Source organism: Schistocerca piceifrons, chromosome 4 (genome assembly GCF_021461385.2).
Source record: "Schistocerca piceifrons isolate TAMUIC-IGC-003096 chromosome 4, iqSchPice1.1, whole genome shotgun sequence".
Classification (NCBI taxonomy): domain Eukaryota; kingdom Metazoa; phylum Arthropoda; class Insecta; order Orthoptera; family Acrididae; genus Schistocerca; species Schistocerca piceifrons.
Window position 1 is genome coordinate 786241103 of NC_060141.1, and position 20970 is coordinate 786262072.

Genomic DNA, 20970 nt, shown 5'->3' on the forward strand with positions numbered 1-20970 from the left:
AGTGTTTAACGTGTGGGATACCAGACCAGGCGCGTCAGTGTGGTGCAGACAAGAAAATAAGAAAGCTGGGGCTGGTTGTAGAAAGAGAAGGCAGGGAAACGACCAGTCACGAGTTGGTCACAGTGGAATTCGCCAAGGCATAGAGGTCCATGAGTGCATGTGAACTCCATAACGTGTTTTAAATGCAAACGAAATAGTCATTAAGTCATTACGCTAGAGACTGCCCAGAAAGCGTTTTCCATGCACAGAATGCACACAGGAGAAATAAATCCAGGAAAATTAGGTAACAGCGTAAAAAACAATCGCCTTATACCTTACCTGAAAAGATATTAACACTCAAATGCGAAAGTAAAAATAAGTTATGCAATGGGAGAGTTAGGATGGCATTAGTAATAGCTTGAGATTTCTCCTGGATAGCAGTGTGCAGATAAGGCTAGTTAGGACAAGGAGTTTGAGAAACGGCGGAAAATGTAACCTAGCCGAACGTGCCGCTAATATGGTTGCAAGGACAGGGGGATTATGAACGAGAACCAGAATGCAAGTGAGGCATCGTTTCCACATAATTGGGGACGACGTGTATCGTCCATTCGATGGACTGGTCCGAGACTTTTTCAGAGAACATGGAGTCATAATCAGTTACACCACCGGAAGCCTGTGAATTCCAGGAGAACGGATCAGAATGAAGACGGAGCAAAAGTGGGAGCTCCGCCCGATGCAGATTGGTATTAGAAGTCGAAAACGGTTGTGGAAGTACATGAAAGAGAATATCTTTTCAGGGAAACCTCAGATGCGGAGCGAAAAGAGTATAAGGACAGGAAGACGGAGTCACAGGGTGAGCTCCGCGCAGTACATTCAAGAATATAGAAGGCTCTTGCGGATTCAATAATTCATAGTTTAAAGGATTCTCAGGATATTCGTTTTATGGGCTCTATTGTTAATTTTATGCTTTAACTTCTGTTTGCTTTAATGTTTCTAGTAGTTTTAGTGCAAAGTGAGAAACATGTGGAAAGGTGGGAGCGAATAGTGACAGCAATTCATTAACTACCAGCACACAACACAGACAAGAAACAAGTAATGTGTAGAGAAGCAAAAATCGCGTAAACAAATTGTTTCAGCATTAACAAAGGGGTCGGGGAAGAATGTGTGAGTCGAATAAAAATAGAGGCCAATGGAATGAGAGAGTCTATCATTCCAAAAGATGAAACCATTAAGGACTGTATTTACCTGAAGCATTGGTAAAAGTAGGATCAGGAGAACACCTGAGGAGTGTGCTGAACACTACATTTCAGAGTGTGTCTGTCCACTGCCGACAGGCGCTAGCAGAAACAGTTGCGGAGTGGATATTATTGCGGCAATTGTTCAGTGTGAATGGGGTCATTAAAAATAAGCCACATCTGAAATCAAGAACAAGTGTACTGAAGGAGAACATCCGCATGAGTCATTTGAATGCGGAAAAGAAGGTAGCATAGAGTTATGCACCAAGTACACCGACGTTTGCCATTTGCCTGGAGACGTATCATCTCTCATATCAGGTACGAAATTAAACTTCTACCAGAAGCAGAAGGTACGATGTTATGTTAGCGACCCTACAGAATACCGCAAGCACGAAACGAGGAGCTCCAGCAGGAAACTGGAAATACGGCAGAGGATGACATGAAAGACAGATATAGAAAACCATGAACAGTTTACAGTTAAAATTACTATTTTTAGAAACATTTGAAATTACAGATTATTTGCACACTCAATATTTCTGTTATTAATTGCGCAATCCGGCACTGTGTACTATGTTTATTTCTGGAATCATTTATGAAATAATAATCGAAATTAATAATGTAATGAAAACTAGGAGGAATTCATGTGTTAAGAAAAATTGTAAAATCTGTGGAATATTGTTATTTCCGTAGAGTGTGGGTTTCGTAAGCCTACCTCTGATATGATCGGACTTATTTTTCTATAATGGGTGCGAAAATGTAACTTCGGCTTTCTTAATGTGAAAAACAAAAATACTGTATGATATTCTAAAATGTGAGAAAATGAGTGGAAAGTATATTTACGTAATAAATTCTGTAAAAACAATCTTCCAATTTGTATATCTCAAACCAACCGTGAGGACGTGATGTTAGATTTTCAGCTTCAAGGATCAGACCCCTAGACAAGAAGAACTGGAGCCACTCAACATGACAAGCTAAGTAAACTACAAGGTTTATTTTAATCTCCGCTCCCCTCAAATCTTCATGAAAGACTGCTTATTAATTACTTGGACTGTGCATTGTTTAATGGGAACAATAGATGGAAGAAGGAAGGAGGAGGGAGATTACAAAGTCACCAGCCTCAAACAACTGGAGCGTTAGAGAGGTCTCATCAGACATTAACGGTGAGCGACATTATGCAAATAAAGCAAAGACAAATTGGGACAGTTGGATTCAAATGGTTCAAATGGTTCTGAGCACTATGGGACCTAACATCTGAAGTCATCAATCCCCTAGAACTTAGAACTACTTAAACCTAACTATCCTAAGGACATCACACACACCCATGCCCGACGCTGGATTCGAACCTGCGACCGTAGCGGTCGCGGGGTTCCAGACTGTAGCGCCTAGAACCGCTCGGCCACAACGGCCGGCCGGCTGGACTCCATACGTGGTTTTTGTGTATAATACAACACCGCATAGTGCGACAAACTGTACGCCACATGAACAGTTCCTTGAAAGAACATGTAATATTCCAAGGATACCACTGTTGCGTCCTGCCTACTCGTCGAATATGGGGTGCCTAGCAGGAAATATGTTTTAGAGAAAATTGGAATTAAGCCCGGATTGAACTGTATCAAAGATTTGTAAGCGATAGACAGAGAGCCTATAGTGAAAGCAGACAAATCATTTCTGGAGGTGATAAAACCAAGAAGAGTGCATCATAGGAATGTGAAAAGGAAGAAAACTGATATAGAAAATGAAAAAGAACCTGCTTATGGTGCTGGACAGTTCTAAAAGAATGCCAAATATAAGCAGAAACTTTAACGGACATTTTCTGCAGAACACAAACATCTGTACTTAGGTACATGTAACATCCAAAATATACTGTTACTTTCAAACTTGATATGCTTATCAATGCAGAACTCTAGAATTTTCCAAATCTATTAAAAACTGTGGTAAAAATTGATATAATTAACTAAGAAAATTTGCGTTTTTCTAAACATGAAATTTAAAATGTAACAACTCATTCATTTTTTCATAAATTAAATAAATTCTAGAGTTTCACATGTCTGTAAGTATGGTCTGCATGCTGAGCAAAACGCATCGAAGAAACTCTCTTACTTATGAAGAAAAACGTACATATACCCACAAATGCTGCCAGTAGTAAGTGAAAAAAATGATGGAGTTTCACATGTAAAAAAATTGTTTTGTAATGGTTTTGAACTTACACTACTACGAGTGTGAATTCTGGATCATTCCTGGCCACGTTAACGAAGTTTTACGAAGTTATTTGTAGAAGTATAAACAGTGCATATTAAAATGTCCTGTGGTGCATCTCCTGCTCAAAGTTGGCCCGTTTAACGTCCTACCTCCCTTAATATAGTTATTTCCACATCTGTGCCGCTAAATGACCGTGTTTTCGGAAAATATTTTGTGAATAACCTTTTTTATAATACATCGTCATTTTTGTTGTAGAAACGTGATACCGTTGGGGCAGATTAACGGTTGAAGAGCTCTTAGCGTTTATGTTTTGGGCTAGCAGCATCACATCAACAAAAAAAAAAGGAAAAAAAGTGAGGTGTCAAAGTATGAAAGTCTTTGACTGCGTTCTTTCGGTGGAAAATGACCGGATAAATCACTACCACTGCCGTTAATTTCTTCTGTACGTCGATGCAAGGAAGCTTTTGCAATCCACGACGCAAGATGTAGCATAATGAATGCAGAATAGAGAGGATTGTGGGCAGAACTCTGGATACTCAAGACCATTAAAAACTTAAATCTTTGTGTTATTAACTACATCTCTCAGTTCCAGATATGTAAATAGTGACCTGAGGAACGTTTAGTCAACTAAAAATGGGCAAACAGTGTTCCTATTGGAAATTTTTATTGCAGCAGTTCAAAATAAGGTGTTGTATATCGGCAGTATCGTGCACAATATATCTCTGTTTTTGCCGCTGTCAATGAAAAACTAAATCTGTTGTGCTCACTTAGGGTGGACTAAAGGTAAGCTTAGTCGTCTGAACACCAGACTTAGGGACGAAGAGTTGGTTGCAGGCCAGCGCGCAGTCAGAAGACAGTCAGCCGACGTCTGCCGAGACTAACATAGACAGTTTAGGGCCACAATCAGAAAACTCGAGTAAGTATTTTAAGCTACTGAGTCATTCCATCTTCACCAAACGTTCTACACGCCAAAAGAAACAACAAATTTGACACGACCACACCAGGCGAATCCCAACAGTCACCACCCGACTCCAAACAATCCCATTGTGACCCACCGCCAGGCACTCACTGCGAAACCATTGCTCCCCATCATCCAGCGGGAACTCTTGAGATACTTGACGACGAAGATTTTCAAAAGAGACGTTCCAGGTGTAACGCGATACAAAACTGCACTCAGTCCACGGAATCCTATGAGAACCCAAAGAAGTCTGATCCAAACATTCAGCCTAGAATTGTTTTCGTTGAAAATCTGGATCCGAAGAAAACGCTAAGCCTTTTCATATTAATAAAGCACTGAGACAATTCAACTTTGGACACTTTGAGGTTGACTGAATTTCAGAGGGAATAGTGTCTAGCTCACCACCTATGGTTCACATGGCTCTGAACACTATGGGACTTAACATCTTAGGTCATCAGTCCCCTAGAACTTAGAACTACTTAAACCTAACTAACCTAAGGACATCACACACAACCATGCCCGAGGCAGGATTCGAACCTGCGACCGTAGCAGTCCCGCGGTTCCGGACTGAAGCGCCTAGAACCGCTCGGCCACCGCGGCCGGCCTCACCACCTATCTAAGTGGCTTTGAAACCAAACTAAAAAAAACCATTTTCACTACTTACAGACCGGAACCAACTATCAACACAATAAAGTCACGGAATAAACCACAACCTGCTTGAAAACAACATGGATTCTTCCTTAGTGTCGTCATCATTAATGTCAATGACGACGTCGTCGGCGAGGAATTCGAAGAGGAACTAAGGATGCAGGGATACGAACTGTACAGAGAAATTCGAATCTACTCCCAACTCACGAAACGACGAATCAACAAACATTCGTGTCATCTTTGATCACCAGGACACCATACACAAACTTCTGGCACACCACTTCAGGATGCATTGCGTACTACATAAGGTATAACCTTCTAACAAACTGCCTCTGCGAGCCACACCATGCAAAAAATGCAACAATTCTCAGCACATCTCCGAAAATTGCCACCACGAATCCAAATGTGGGAAACGTAGCGGACCTCATCTGCTTTTCAAATGAAGACCAGATTCTAAAGAGGAAACACCTAAACGCAGCATTTCCGATAGTACTCACCTCCCTACCTATTCATACTGCTCAGAAAGGCTGAAGCAATCCACCTCCACCAACAAAACAGAGATCACGTGCATTGATGAACCGACTTACGCCATGCACATATGCTCACAAACAAAAGACTGCTGTAAGACTTCATTTTCCACAGAAACAGGACTTCCACCAAGCATTTGTTCTAAAAATAGTAAGAAAATGTAGGAAACTGATTTTCTTCTATACAGTGCATGTACCTCCCACGAAGGATTTTCCAATAAATCTCTTTGATTACGTCTCTACACTTAGCCCAGAAGGAGACCTTAATGCCAGATCCACTGTCCTTGGCGGCAAAACCAACGACAGAAACGGTGATCTTCTCATTGCAGCTCTAAATGACAACCTGATCCACCTAGAGAATAATTCACCTACTTTCATCACTGGAACCACCATAGCTAACCACATTATTTGCACACCGCAAATTGCCAGTTACTGCAGCGAAGTGGAAATATATGTTAGCGTTGGCAGCGACAATATCCCCATCACCATAAAAACTACGGCCAAAGTCAAAAACGACAATCACAATAGGAAAACTTTCATCGACCTCAAAAATCTTAATATGAAAAGCTGCAGTGTTAAGCAAAAAGGACAACACGACAACCATTAATAACACAGAGGACCTTGACAACTACAACCAGCTAATCGTCCAAACGATACAATCTGCCATCACTATCAATGCACCAAAGAAAGCTATCATAGATCATAAGGACAGGCGTCTTACACATGTTATTAATCTAATCAGAGGATAAAGAAAATTATATAGATAAATTAAGGTACAACATAATGGAAGGACAAAAATGGTATGGAGCAATCAATTTAGATCAGAGATTCATCAGTTAGGAACAAATAGATGGAAACACGAGCCACAAGTACTTGACCCATGTAACCCCACTCTCTTTTGGAATAAATTCAAGAAAATCATGGTTAAAACCGTCGTTTTACAAATCGACGACCACATCACGACGGATAAAACGGAGAAGGTTGAAATATTCCGCGATTTACTCGAAAAAATCACGATCATCCATAACCCCAAATTCGATGAAAACCGCATGGGAACTATTACTAGGGAACTATAGTCACATCTATACAAAAATACCAGACCATCCGAACATCCACTAATGAAAGAAATAATACTGTGTGAGATAGCTTCTGCCATACTAAGCGAAAAAAATATAGCTCCTGGAAAAGTGACAACATTGGACGATTTCATCTCAATTTACGTCTACCACAGGGACATTCTAAAACACTAAAACCTTTATTTATAAGTCAAAGAACTGTATAATCGCGATGGAAACATGCGCATGTTAGAATTATTCTGAAACCTCGGAAAGCCTAAAGACAACCCCAACTCATAGAACCTATCACGTTACTTCCAATAATAGTAAAATTCTTTGATGCAACAATTAGCAACAGACTGTAATAGTTTGCAGTACACAAGGTAAGGCATGCGGGACTTCTTCACAAATTGCTGAAATAGTACAATTAATAGATAACCTCACCGGAAATAGAAAAGTAAAAGTACGAGTTGGTGATCGAAAACAGTACTACTTCACACCAAAAGGGGGTCTCTCTCAGAGTGCCGTCATCGCCCCAGTCTTGTATACGATATCTACAGCTGATATCCCAACGACCAGATGGTGGAACGAAGGCGTATCTCTGTTAATGGATGACACCACTTGTCAGTGTAATGCACCCACCTGCAATGCAATCAATGAACAAGCCAACAGCTGCATCACAAACTTGAAACCTGGATCAGTAAATGCAGAGTCTTGCCTAACCCCACCAAAAGTCCACTTATTCTATTCAGACATAGAAATTTTAGTAATCGCCCAAAACAGGACCCCCTCAAACGGACAATTCGACTCTGGGAACAAGACATTACTCCACAACCAGACGTCAAATACATTGGACTCTGAAAGTGGCAGAGAAAACACGACCGAAATGATTAAACAAGCTGGAAGCTGACTCATGAAATACCGAACACGTGGAGTGGAGCAACCAGTTGCAGTTCTTACAAACAAAATATTTGTAAGACCCATTCTCGCTTATGGATTACGTCATCTAACTAAATAAATAAATGCTATCTGCTGACCGGAGGATGCTTCGAATAGCTGGAGACCCACGCTGTGACTTTCCAACAAACTCCATTCGGGAAACAAAACCAAGAACATACCAGACAGAATAATAGAACAAATCACCATTTTCGGGCTCAACAGACTACGTAACAATGGACATACAAAATCACACATGTAGCACGATCGTAAAACTTTTAATTTTCCGAAATTCAATTATGCGTTTCCTCCCAACATTATCCTCGAACCAGTATCGAATTAACTCTAACACAATCCTCAGGAAAACGAAGAAATCAGTGAAGTTATCAACAAAAAAGAACACCTACAAGTATTTGGGATGAAGTAGCAGCCTGACAAGAAAACAACTCATTTTAGAAATTGAGTATGAACAATACACCCCTGTCAAGCTACAGGGAGACCAACTCCTTCTGTAAAGGGCAACACTTTATATCAGAAATTGTATTTGAACGACATCTTCCAGTCAGCCTGTGTATCAAACGTCATCCCAACGAAATAAGTGCCAACATTAATAACATAAGGAGGGCCAAAACAGTGTAAAAAACAACTCCTTGAGAAAGGCTCCTTCGTAAAGAAGCCAGCCATCACCATCACGGAGTGGAAGACAAAACAAAAAAGAAAGAAAGAAAAAAAAAAAACATTCGCCAGATGCGAGTAACATCCGTGCATTGAGGGCTCCGAACAAACATAACATACAGTCGATTCATCCATTCCAGGGATCGAGGTTCTCGACGATTTTTGCCTGCTATCGACACTGGTACTGGCAAGATGTCGATCCTAGGGATTCCAAGACTTTCGAGAACGTTTCAATGTCAAGTTTAAAGTCGCATAACGAATGACAAAAGAAACAGTGTTTCGTGTAATACAATTACAAAATTTGAGATCCGTCCATTTAATTGTAAAACGAAACAATGCTCCTTGGCAATTTCATGATTCTAAACCAACGAGAAGTATGCTATAATTTCTGATGGGCGGATCCGCTAGTATCAGACTATGTGGCATAAATGGCCGTAACTTTTGATTGCATTGACTTAGATCCTAACTTTTTTGTACCACCGAGGGACTATACAGCCTAGTATTTTGCACACATTTCAGCTTAATATGGCTACCTGTTCCAGAGAAAAATGGAATCTGGAGAGACGGACGTCCATAGAGACAGTCTGATAACAAATGACGAAACAATTTTGTTTCGTGTGATGCAATTTCAAATTAACAATTTTCGGCTTTTTTCCTCTGTTAGCACTGTGAAACCCAGGTACTTGGCAAATTTCTTGATGCTAGGTCAATAGTACGTACCCCATCGCTTTTGATGACAGAGTTTGCGAATATCAAAATATGTGCCATAGATGTCGGTAATGTTTGACTGCATTGGCTTCGAAGCTTTACTTTATTGCATCATCTATGAGAGGTAGATCTTAATATGTGACATAAATTTAAGATGATGCGTCTACTAGTTCCTTAGAAAGAGGGTTCTGAACAGCCGTGCGGACGTACATTCAGACAGACTAACTTCCGCCTTGTCACCTTTAGTAAATTGTTATTCACATATTAAATGGAAATTTGTTATTCTTCTACAAGCCTACGTCATGAATCAGTTTTTAGGGCTTGAAAACGATAACAGCTGAAAGGGTATTATCCAGTACGATATCTTATTGGATATACCCCTAGGATTATTCAGCAGCGATACAGTGTGAACTTTTACTCCAGTTGCCTCTGAAACATAGCATTTCCAGTCCATTTATCTCTGAGACAAAGATCAGGACGACCTGCTAAAAGTTTAAAGTGTCATTCTACGTTCCATTCGGTATGCACAGTGAAAGTTAAAAGCTCACAAGAAATTTTTTATAATGCTTAATTTACAGTGCCATCTTTCCAGCCTGATGTCGTGCAGTGTGTTGTAGTGTTTAGCATTGTTGGCTGGAGTGCTATCGAAACCCGCCGAACAGCAATACTTTATTGTTCCGCATGAGTCAGTTCCAGACGGTTCTTAAAAAAGTATTACGTTTGTATATGTGGAATATTTGATAGTTTGTAAATACTAGCATTCTGGAACATTCGATGTTTGTATAAATAACTGCACTCTCCCCCAGGAGATCAGTTATCCTCTGGCTGGACGTTAGTGTCAATAATAAATGTGATTTCAAATCTAAGTGCTATATTCCAGTGACGACCTTGTCTCGGATTTAGATCTGATTCCGGTTTGGACCTGTCATTGTTTGGTGTAAAGACGAAGTGCTTCGAAACATTTACATCACTGTGGCTCCAACTAGGCAATGTAGAAGCCTACATCATGGGCAGGAACGGGAATACCGGCAACATCTCGTTCCAAATTTCTTCTTTTCAGGAGATACATGAATTCCAAAACAGTAGCAAGTCAGATACTCTAAAGTTATCTGTCAGTGTTTCCCAAACACTCTTGTCAGAACCCGATTAAATGGCTGAAATGATTCGACCGAGTCGCCAAATAAAGCAGGAGAGAAGACCTGATGTGTTTGCAAACCCAGTAGTGGTTCGAGAGCAACAACGAGAAGACCAATGGCAGGGATAGATTCCAGGCCGCTTCGTACAAGGACATGTAACGAACAGTGACTGATTTCATGGGAGAAACGACACTGCCGTGAAAGTAGAATACTTGGGTACTACGTCACATTGTAAATCCGAATATGACAGAAACCGACGAAACCTCATGCTTCATGGAAGATTCACTATAGACATGTACCAAAGTCTTCTTATATAGGAAGTCACAACGACGGAAGAATTTACCAAGTGGTGTAGACAAAAGAAGTATGACTTTCTACAAAATGTGGTCACTGTGGCAGTTACAGAAGACCACCACGAATTGGGTTTTCCCAAACACCAATTGGTAAGGGAAGAGATACAGCAGTGTATGGCATCCACAAAGGTTGGACTGAGTACAGAAGAAATAGATGTGAATGTTGACCCCGTGCGTGAGCAGGTATTGAGTTGGTTGGTTTGTTGATCTGAGGGAGGGGACCAAACATTTCATTTCATTTCGTTTATTGCGTATTGAAAGACCTGCTGCCTGTTTTAAAAAACAGGTTGTACATTTTACAATTTTGCATGTAGCAATATATTCTTCCATATGTAGTGCTGTCAGACGCAAAATGTAGTGGAATGAGGTAGAGTGCACCATATTAAGACTCGTCTAAACTTTCCAAATGAGTTATTGTTTCCAACTACAGTGCCCTCATACACAGTCTGCATCACAGGGCCCCGCAATGCTGAGGAAGCACCCAAGTGGCCCATGCAATGCAATGCTGTGTCTAGCCTTGTACACCAGCGGAGTTGCGGCGTCATCAGGATGTCTATAGTCGGGTCAGCGGACAGCGTCCCTGCCGACCCAGCGCTGCTTGGTGTGAGCTGCAGGTTGCCAGCTGAGTCCTTCTCGCCAGTGTGGCTGAGATCGCAGCAACAAGTGCTCGCGATCCAGAGTCTGAATCTGTGGCCCCGCCATGGGATGCCTCCAGCGTGTGTTGGAAGCCCGTGGTAGTGTGCCGTCGAGTGGCCCGCCGCTGACTGGCTGGCTACAGACCCCACGTCGGCCTCAGAGGGTCGAACCAGCGACCCGCCTTGGACTGGAACACTGGCGCTCCATTAGTTGCTGCGTGTAGTTGGTGGTGTGACGCGCCACACCATCCAGGAGAGCTGCCACACTTGAACGAATCTCATTAGAAACCTGCAGCTATTTGTACGCGGCTGTGCGCCTCTGTTTTGCTAATGCGCAGCTCTGAGTCATTACTCACCACACCTAGGTTGCGCCAGTGGGCCCCTTCTGCCTGTACCTTGCACCATTCAAACTGCTGTGTTTACGCTTCTCAGCAGTTCAACGGCCCTGTGGCCTCCATTCTATTTCGCAACCGCTGGTCAGCGTAGCTTACTGTCAACTGGCCCATGCCTGGCTGTAACTTGTGCGCTCGGAATATTCCACAAAACTAACTTTCCTATCTTATAGTGCCCCCTGCTACATTATTCCCCTCTTCGGAAGACCCGGCCCCTAGGTAGACCCTTAACTAGCTCTTAACGTGTTTGGGTCTAGTGCCCCTTAAAACCATGACATGCACCAAAACGTAAAAATTCCTTACTGGACGACCACTGAACTATCATCTGCTTACCTACTGGGCTCACGCCCTCGGTGCCCAATCCACTGGGACTTGGACTACCCTTGGTTCCCTCTTGGAATTAGCTCTCAGCCTAATCAGAAAGAAAACAACACATAACAAATTTAAGGCTGTGATGAGACTTGGCACAGACGTGCTCAAAATGATCGTTATTTACTGTTGTCTTTCCCTATACTGAGTGACATGATACACAATCTGTTCGGCTGATATGCGCCCCTCTTCCTCTAAAATGTACTGGTCTACGGATTTCAACAGACCTGGCTCCGGAGTTTGATTTAACAAGGTTAGATTCAGCCTTGGAAAAAATTCTAAAGTGGCTTCTGGCCAGTACAGCTGTGGCTGCGTAACATTCAATTGCTTGACTCCTGAAATTGACGCTGGCAGGTAGAAGGTTGGTCGTATTATGTTTCTAACCATTTTTTTCTTGAGCAATAAAACAAGAGTAACAATAATGTATTGGTTCTGGAATAAAATGAATATAAGTTGAGGAAAAGAAAACAGAATCAATTTAAAAATTTAAGAAGAAGCTATCAGATAACAGGTGAGGTTTTTAAAGGCAGCACGTGCCCCCCCTATCCAACTGTTCCATGTGGGAGGGCACTGGAACAACTTCGGACCAGTTCCAGATGGAGCTGCAATTTTCTGGGATCTATGTACAAATGCTGTTAATGTCTTAATCAAAATTTTTCCTTAAATATGATAAATTAGTATACATTTCTCATATTTTACTGTCGATTACTAGCAATGTCATTGTTTTTCCCATTGGAGGGGAGCCTCAGTAGTTAGTCGAGCCTCACCTCCCGAGGACGTTTCAGCTCAGTGTATTTCTGTAATATACGCCATTATGAAGTTAAACTAAAAAATAATTTACATCTTACTTATCTACAATTAGAATCCTTATGCATTTTATTCATTTTCTATCGTTGGATAATGTTCAGTACATACTTTTTTCATTATTCTTCTTATTTTTATAGTATTCTTAGAATCCATTTTGTCTTGCTCTGAGTTTGTTGAGGTATCCGATTCAGTGGTCGTACTGTTGTGAATCGTTCCATGTGTTGTGTTGTGGGGTGATTCCCTATTTTCCGTCTCATGTATGGTCGTTCCAGTCTTATGCTGCGTGGAGTGCTTGTGAAATTTTGTCAGTGATGGTTCTTATTTCTATCCAGTCACCTGGCTCTGTTATCCTTTGTCGTGCTATTGCTGTCGTATGCGTCTAAACATGTCGTAATACAATGCTATGTGAAACTTCCTGGCAGATTAAAACTGTGTGCCCGACCGAGACTCGAACTCGGGACCTTTGCCTTTCGCGGCCAAGTGCTCTACCAACTGAGCTACCGAAGCACGACTCACGCCCGGTACTCACAGCTTTACTTCTGCCAGTATCTCGTCTCCTACCTTCTCATTCTACAATGCTATGTGTTCCGCTGTGTCGATTTTTCCACATGTCCATCTGTCTGTGTCACTTATTCCAACATGATGGAGATGATGTGGATATGGTTCATGTCCCGTAATAATGTAGACCATACCACGTGTTGGACGTATATATTTCATGCTTATTTGTTCTCCGATGTTCGGGAAGAATGTGTGTACTCTGCGTCCTTTTTGTGTTGCATCCCATTCAGTCCGCCGAGCATCGTTTTGTCATTCACTATGTTGTTTATTGTCAGTTTTTTGTTTTCCTCTAACTTCCTGTACTTCGTCCTGTCGTCCGTTTTTCGTCCAGTATGCTACAGCTCCGAGACGTACTGTAATGTCTATTGGGTAAACACACCCAGGACGACGCATAATGCCTATATAGATGTTGTCCCAAACGCTCCTGACATTCTTTAGCAGTAGGTAGACACGTTTGCTGTCTGCTATTTGAAATTTATTGTTGCTGCACCAGTTATTTACTTTTTGCAGTATCTGTTTTGCCTTTAGTTCTAGATCTGCTCTTGAGCTGGTCGATGTAATTACCATTACATCATCTGCATACGCAATACTTCTCTTACCCTGTTGTCCTCATCGAGAGTATTTAAAAGTGGTTCCATAGGGATGTCTCAGAATATGGAACCACATACAGACCCCTATGGACCGTTGATGGTCTGCACTCAATCCTACAACTCTATTGTTGCAGTACTGCATGAGACTCTAATATAACGGAGTTGGTATCTGCGTTTTCCTAAATCTTGCAACAAGTGCAAGCCACCAGAGATTATCAAAGGAGCCGGCTATATCGATTAGGATCGCTACTACATATTTGTTTTGTGACGTTTGTTTTGTTGGCAGTGCATTGTTATATATTAAGTCTTCACGAGTTGTCAGCAGAGTAGCATCGTCGTCTCGAGATGACGATGCTACTCGGCTGGCAACCCGTGAAGACTTCATGTATGAAATTCGCCGAGATAGCCTGCACTCGCATAGTGCATTGGTAGTTGGGTCATCTATAGATTTTTGTGGTCTAAACCCGAACGGACGGGGACTGAGGCCGAAGAGCGGTGTGTGCGACTGGAGTCGGTCGAACAGCAGTCTCTCCTGAGCCTTATCCAACGTGTTTATCAAGAAAATTGGTCTGTATGTGTTCAGATCCGTCGGGTCTCTGTCCTCTCTCTGCTTGATGATTTCAGTGGTGTCGTAAGACGTCATTCAGTAATTCACTCAGAAATGGTATGACCTGCGGTGCTGCTTTCCTGACAGTTTCTGGGTGGATTCCGTCGGGCCCTGGGGCTTTTTGAGTTCGAGTTTGTTAATTTCCAGGGCAACTTCCTCTTGAGCGAAAGGAATGATTACTTGGTCAGTAGGAATTTCAGTTATTCGGCGTAGATTGGTGTGTTGTTGTTGGTCCTCAGTTTGGTCATCGTCATGAAGGAGGTTTTAAAGAAGGCGCTTTGCAGAGCTTCTCCGGCCTCGCGTAGTGGGTCAGTCTGGACGTCTTAGTCTCAACGGTCCAAGTGGTTTGTTGATTTAGTCAGTCTGCAGTTTGTACGGTTCCAACTGAGTAACCACAAATTTGTCCCAGTGGTTGTGTCTTGTCTTGTTAAGTTCGGTTTTATACCTGTCTTTAGCGTCACGGTAGATTTGGAGCCTAATTTCCCGTTCTCACGTCGTTTTTGGTCTTTCATAGTGTCGTCTTTTGTCTCGTGACTCTTTCCGGAGTCTGGTCAACGTTCTGGACCACGCTATTCCCTTTTTGCGTCCTTCGTTTGCTACTGGTATGGCAACCGATTGGATTTTTAGTAATACATGTACGTCAGAGTGTAAACTCAGAAATCAGCGCTACATGCGCGGTATAGAGGCATGAGTTATTGATCTCCTGTCTCAGAGTTTGCCAGTATGCTTTGTATAGCAGCAACCGTGATTGCTGTGTGTGCAACAATTACGCGTGAACAAACAGCGAAGTCACGGTCCCATTGGATTAGGGAAGGATGGAGAAGGAAGTCTGCTGTGTTCTTTCAAAGGAACCATCACGGAATCTGCCTGAAGCAATTTATTGAAGTCACGGAAAAATCAGGATAGTCGGGCGCAGATTTGAACCGTCATTTGAACGCTAGTCCAGTGTGCTAACCATTACACTACCTCGCTCGGTAGGTAATGGAGAATGTCGAAAACGAACTGTGTCGAAATTTGGCACCAATCTCCGCCACTAGTCGAAGGGGGCCATGAAAATGGACTAAGCCGACATTTAGCCGCAGCCGTTTAACTACAACATTGCATCCGAAAACAGGGCAAAACCAGCTCCTACATCAAGTTGAGCGCTCTGTAGAATATGAGAAGTTCGGCAGACAGGAGACAACACACCATTTTCTTTCCACTGTGGATGCCCTGGAGACGGTGTGCGTTACTGCGGACAGAGGAGACGACTTTTCAGCATTGTACTACGCCGCCACACGTCTACCATCTCAACAAGTCTGTTCACGCCAATAAACTGTAGGCGATTGTAGTCTACCTCAGGGTGAAGTATATCGTCGTACGTTGAACAAGGTAGCTTCCCAACACGCCAAGTATACGTCGCCGGACACAGGGAAAACCGCTTGCAAAGATGGAGGAGAACTAAGCGAGGCGACCGCCTAAGGAGTTGAGGAGTCCACAAGTGTAGATCTTCCACGGACGACAGTCACCAAGATGTCCGAAAATCTCGTCGACGTCATTATTGCCAGTCAATCAGTCCTGGATCTAGTCGATCCAACGGCTTTCTTTTCGGTAATGTCGCATGCTTATCAGCTAAAGAAATCTGAGTTCCATGATATGAAAAGGTTTGTGTTAAAAGTTGAAGATGGGAACTACTTTCAATCGACAGGGTTTTGTCTTGCAAAAATAACTACTAATTAATGAAAACAGCCTCTCGAATTTTTCATTTTAACACAAATTTATCCTCGGACAGGGCACCTAGCGGGCATCAGAAGTAGTCACACAATGCGGAATGTCCAATCTGAAAATTGGCGAACCTATACCAACAACAACACACAACGAAGATTGCTCAGGGCTGTTGTTTGCCATTGAAGACGTTGTTATCTCACTATCGTAACCAGACGAGTTCTAGTTATCAATCTAGACGTCAGTTAAATGGTGAAGCTGTCGACTGTTGACTGAACAAAATCACGGAGACATATTTATGCATTACCGCACATTGATGACGCCCTAGTCCGTGATTACGGACATGAAGACAGGCTGCTAGCAAATCGAGGATGATGAGGCTGACTGCGATAAGAAAACTGCCTTCCTAACTTCTGCGGGTCTCTATGAGTTCAAACTTATGCCGTCTGGACCGTGTAATGCTCCAACCTCCTTCGAACATGTCATGGATAATTGTTTCGATACCTTAGATGGACGACATGTCTTCGTTACCTCGATAACATTATCAACTCTTCAAAAATATTTGAAGAACATTTAAGTATACTGACGACCGTGTTCAAGAGAGTTCAGACTGTAGGTCTACGCCAGAATCCAAAAAAGTATCTCTTCTTCCCCGCAAGAAATAAAAATGTAGCGAATAGTGATGGGGTCCGTCCATGTCCAGAGAAAATGAGGGCTGTCACTGATTTTCAAACTCCTAGACACTTTTCTGACGCGGGAAGCTGACTCGAAATGTGTTCATACTACTGGTAACTCATAAAAGACTTCTCTACCGAAGCACATCCCTTACGTGGGACTCTGCAGGGACACGCCATATTTCACTGGAACGTTCCTTTTCCTTAAACAAGTGGTAACATTTTCCCCGATCTTAACGCTCTATGATGAGAATGCCAATACACGACTTTACTCAGGTTCTCGCAGTTTTGGACAAGAGGCAATTCATGCACAAATTCTGGAAGGTAATGAAAATGTGATAGGTTAAATGGAAACAGTACTCTCCACTTGTTGCGTCCTTATTCATCATTCGAGAAATGTATGGCTTTCATGAATTGGTGAGTTTGCTTTGACAGTCAGGCTCGGTGGGTGACACAGTTACACTCGCTTGTTCTGGAGGGAGAATAGGAATGATCTCGTCCCACACTATGTAGTCAAAATTGTTAACGATGTCATAGAACCAGATAATGACTTTTTGAGTTATAGAATTTTAAAAGGCAACTATATGAACAGAAAAAGAAAAATTACAAAAAACGAAAGACAGAACAGAAGTATGAAATGCCATATAATGCTTTTAGTAAACCAATTACTCTTCAAAATGAACGCTCCAGTGCACATAAAACAACGTTTGCGGTCAGTATTTATTACCAGCTTTAACGAAGATATATGTTTTTTTAGAACACAACTGTTCATAAACTTGTGCTGCCGAACGAGCAATAGTGAAACGCTGTTTGCAAATAATTTGGAGGAACACGGAAAAATGCAAACGAATCAGCCATATTTATCCAAGGCAACGACCAACCCCCTCCCACTCCCAGTGGTACCTAGATGTGGCAAGGTCATAATTAAATTGATATTCAAATTTTATTAAATTGATATAATAATAAATTAAATTAATTATGACAATTAGTTAAGTTCAAAAACGGCAGGAATTTCAAATTTTGGAGCCCTAGTTCACATTACCACCACCAACACCAGAGGGCACTGTTAGACGTCTCCCCCATCTTCCACTGTCCCCTCCCTTCCCATACTTGTGAACTAGTGGGTAAAAGACTCAGTTTGTGCTGAGCTGCTGGAAAGGAAGGTACAGCCTTTACTTATTTTGAAGGACAGCTCAGTTGTTGGTATGACAAGTGCATTTATTGGTAACTACACAGCCTAATTACTATATGGTTCAAAAACTGATTTTTAAAACATACACCCCTTCTCTAAGTTCACCTAACATGAACTGCATGTCAAAAAATATGTGCACTTTCGCCCAGCCACTCCAAGCAGATGTGCGGCACAGGAAGAAACTCCATCACGCCAGTGTTCGGACTGAATATCAACTTCTCGACTGCACATGGTGTCTGAGGAACGCTGGAGGCGCATAGCCCCTCCTCGTCCACACCTCGTGGCAGCTGGCTGTGGAATGACTCACGGACGGCTGACTGCTGTGCCGCCTATACCAGCGTGGCGGTGGGCTTTTTGAGTAGCATATCAGGTGATTACCCACACATGCAAGTGAGAGAGGCTGCAAGCCCATGAGCCCCTAACACCCAGCGATGATGCGAAGCACTGGCAAAGTGGGTTGTGTTTACATGCTAAATATATTCACTCAGCTCTGAGGCTCTCCTATTTCTGCAGCGGGAGCGGAAGAAGGGGGAGGGGGGGGGTGATTTGTGGGCTAGAGCGGCGTCTTCCTTTGATGTACAATACCAGAAAGCTAAATTGTTCTAAGTGAATACCAGGAACTTTAATTGTGTAGGCCTTCGGAACCGCTCTACTCTAAAGCGATAGCAGCTTCAAAGGTACTCCTAGAAAGATCAGTGAACACAGATAAAGAAAGCTAACCACCAGAACCGCCTCATCATTCAGCAGCTGATTCAAAGCCATTTTTGCAGCTGGAGTGAGTTGTAGGGGGATGTGAGCAGGAACCAACTCACCATATGGCGGCAGTGGCAAAGGTCCTCCTAGAAAAATAATGTTGACCGTATGCTCTCACTAACAGGAACTGATGCTTCCAGGAGCTGTACCATTCTTAAAAGACATACATGGATCTGAGGAAAGTAGAAGACAAAAAACTCTCCTGGGAGGGTCACAGAACTCAAGGGTTAAAACAGCTGGTGGCTTTGAAGTAGATGGCAACAGACACTCCTGGAAGGGGAACAAAACACTTCCTTGGAACGCCTCAATCTCATTGTCACATTACTTCTAAGAAATGTCTAAAAGTATGCAGTTACCCTATGAGTGTTTGGGATTTTGCAGTTTTGGCTGAAACAATAATTTATCTCAAAGAAGAGGTATGCTCAGAAAAGGTTTCCCAATAACAGTCGGTGGGTCTCTGCTTGTCAAAGACGAAAGGGAATGCCGGCAGATACCTGCCTGTAGGACAAAGATTTAAGATGTGTGTCTGATCCAGCATTCATCTACAGACTTGTGCGAACTTGACTGGCTGATATGGTTGTTCTGCCACCTCTGATCGTGGAACAGTATCCAGCTGTTGTACCACCAACTTATCGGAGCGCCCTGAATAAAAGAAGAATATCACCAGGTCTTTGTTTGTGCCATTTGACAGGCATTGAGCGTCATCCACTTATCTTCCACAATAACAAGTTTTTTTCTGGAAGTTTATTTTTCAGTTGAAAAAAACATTTTCTGAGTTTTTGATGAATATGTCAGCCAGGAAGCATGACATTTCATTTATTACATGTGAAGTAGTTATGGGATAGGACTAGTTCAAACATTTCGAAAAACTCTGATATTTCTGTTACAGGTTTTTTTTTGTGTTTGATAACATTTTCCAGTAGAATCGATGGTTTAGGGGTAGCTTCTTTTCCTGGTTCGAACTCTGCCATCAAAATTTGTCAGCAATGCCAGCAGAGCACTTTCGGCATAACAAGTCACTCTCATTCAACCAACAGCCTTGTCGATAAGGGTTGAGGAGCATGCAGTGGTCCACGACACTTTGATGCTCTTGGGGTGGAAAACTGCCTCTAAAGATCAACAAAGATCAGCGACATGAATATGCAGATGGAATTAAAGACACATAATGTATATCCGCAGTACACGTGACCTGTAAATGAAAAATTGTTATGATGATCTTTCCATTGCCAAAAGGTTCCGAACTAGTCCCCCATTGAGATCTCTGGTAGAAGACAGACAAGAGGGATGTGACCATGAGAACAAGATAGAATAACCAAAGGAAAGATAATGTGCTGCGAATCGAGGCATGGAATGTAAAGAGCTTGAATATGGTAGGCAAGCTTGAAAGTCTGAAAAGGGAAATGGAAAGACTCAATCTAAATATCGTGTGGCTCAGGGAAGTAAAATGGAAAGAAGACAGGAATCTCTGGCCAGATGAGTATAGGATAGTATCAACAGCAGCAGAAAATGGTATTACTGGAGCATGTATCGTTCTGAACACGAAGGTAAGGCAGAGAGTCACTATTAACAGTTCGTTGACGGGGTTGTTCTCATCAGAATCGACAGCAAACCATCACCGACAACGACAGTTCAGATATACATGCCGATATCGCAAGACGAAAGTGTACTAAGATACTGAACGGGGAATTCAGTACAAGGGAGACGAAAATCTAATAGTCACGGGGGACGGGAATGCAGTTCTAGGAGAAGGAGTAGAAAAGACGTTTATGGGAAAACATGGGCTTCAAGATGCACAAGAGGAGAAGGTGTACTTGGAAAAGGGCAGGAGATAGGGGAAGATTTCAGTTAGATTACATTATGGTCATTCAGACATACCGAAATCGGATACTGGATTGTAAGGCCTACTCAGGAGTAGATGCAGACCCAGATTATAATTCAGTAATAATAAAGAGTGAGACAGAAGTTAAGACGCTAATCAGGAAGAATCAGTGTACGAAGAAGTGATATTTGGAAGTACTAAGGAATGAAGAGATAACTTGAAGTTCTCTTAAGTTATAATGTTATATGAAATAGCTTAGAAGGCAGTTCAGCTGAAGAAGAATCGGCATCTGCAGGAAGTGCAGTCACAGAAGTGGGAGGGAAAACCATTGGTACAAAGAAGGCAACTGCTTAGAAGCCATGGGTAACAGAAGAAATACTTCAGTTGATCGATGAAGAAATGAAGTACAAAAATGTTGAATCAAGTTCAGGGATATATAAATATATGTCACTTAGGAATGA